Source organism: Phalaenopsis equestris, unplaced genomic scaffold, assembly GCF_001263595.1.
Source record: "Phalaenopsis equestris unplaced genomic scaffold, ASM126359v1 Scaffold000094, whole genome shotgun sequence".
In the NCBI taxonomy this organism is placed as follows: Eukaryota; Viridiplantae; Streptophyta; class Magnoliopsida; order Asparagales; family Orchidaceae; genus Phalaenopsis; species Phalaenopsis equestris.
The window spans coordinates 2,339,223-2,340,638 of record NW_018164536.1 but is presented as its reverse complement, the minus strand read 5'-3'; positions in this window follow the sequence as shown (position 1 = coordinate 2,340,638).

The window sequence follows — 1,416 nt, the reverse complement described above, 5'->3', positions numbered from 1 at the left end:
TTTTCAAATGTTTATATCAAGCAAGCATAACACTTTTTATTGAGAGTTTTTTTTGGGCATCTCCCATAATATAATTGACTATAATGACACGTCATCGTGGGAGACCTCTTTAAATATAGAATATAATAAATTTCAATTTATCTCGTGTTTCGGATAGGAAGGTCTTCTAATAAGGTTTTTCCGTGTATATTTACTTGGGCTAAGTATGTTTTGATTCCTTATAAACCATTTTTCTTCGATTCATGTTACAAGAACTATTTTATAAGATATCTTTGTAGATGTCCTCATTTTTTTCTTTGAACTTACCTAGTTTTGTTCATGCTTTTCCTTGCTCTATCTCTTGTGAGCAGAGGCTGTTTGGGAAAGGAGTTCTGAAAGGGGTAAGTACGAAGAGGTATCTCTCCAAAAATAAAATGGCGCTTGAACACAAGGAGAGCAAACAAAGAATTTAATGAGATAAGAAAAGTCCGACTCCAAGAGATAGAGCAACAACACCAAGATAACCAACAACTACGACTATTACAACCCCACCACAATTACTATAGTCCGACTCCAATATTTATAATTCTAACTAACCTTAACAAATATATATTTTAGGTTATTTTAAAGTAGTTATGACTTCAACGTAATCTTGTAGTCACATCTTCTTTAATTTAGATGAAGAATCGGTCACTGTACTTCTGATTGTATAATTGATTATTTCTGATGTTCGTGACTTTCAGGGTTTAGTCTCGTCGGTATCTAGATTTTGCATATTGTTTCGAAGGTCTTCCTACGCCACAATCCCATCCCTGCCAGGGGCAGAAGAGGAGAAAGATGAATGTTCCAGAGATCTTTATCCGCCTCGATCTCATTGTTGCCTTTCCGCTCACCTCAAACGACATCAACATAATCAATCTAACGGAGTAATAGATGAGAGTAATATAAGAGAATTGTGTGATATGCATGTAATATTAAAATTTGAGGTGTTTGATATAAAAATTAACAAGAATTGGGGGTATATATGTAAATTCCCCAACTATTTTTTTATTTTCACTTCATTCTAACTCTTCAAATAAAAAAACAAAAATAAAAGAAAAAACAGAGACAACAATTACATTCTTATCCAATTTTTAATCCAAGTAAAGAATCAACATCCATCAAATCCCCCCACAACATCATCCTAGCCGTTAATTCAAACCTTATTCCAAATTTTCAAACAATTACATTAATTGCAAATTAAACTTAACAAAAAATATAAATAAAAATCACAAAAAAAATAGAATAAATTTCAGAAAGTCATTAAAAATCACTTCCTAGCTTCACGCCACTAAGAACGAAGAAAAAAATCAATTTTTCGGCATATTAAGGGATCCCGGCTGCGACTGAAGAGGCGGAGCTGCTCTCCCCGCCGCCGAGGGCTTGGAGTGGCGGCGG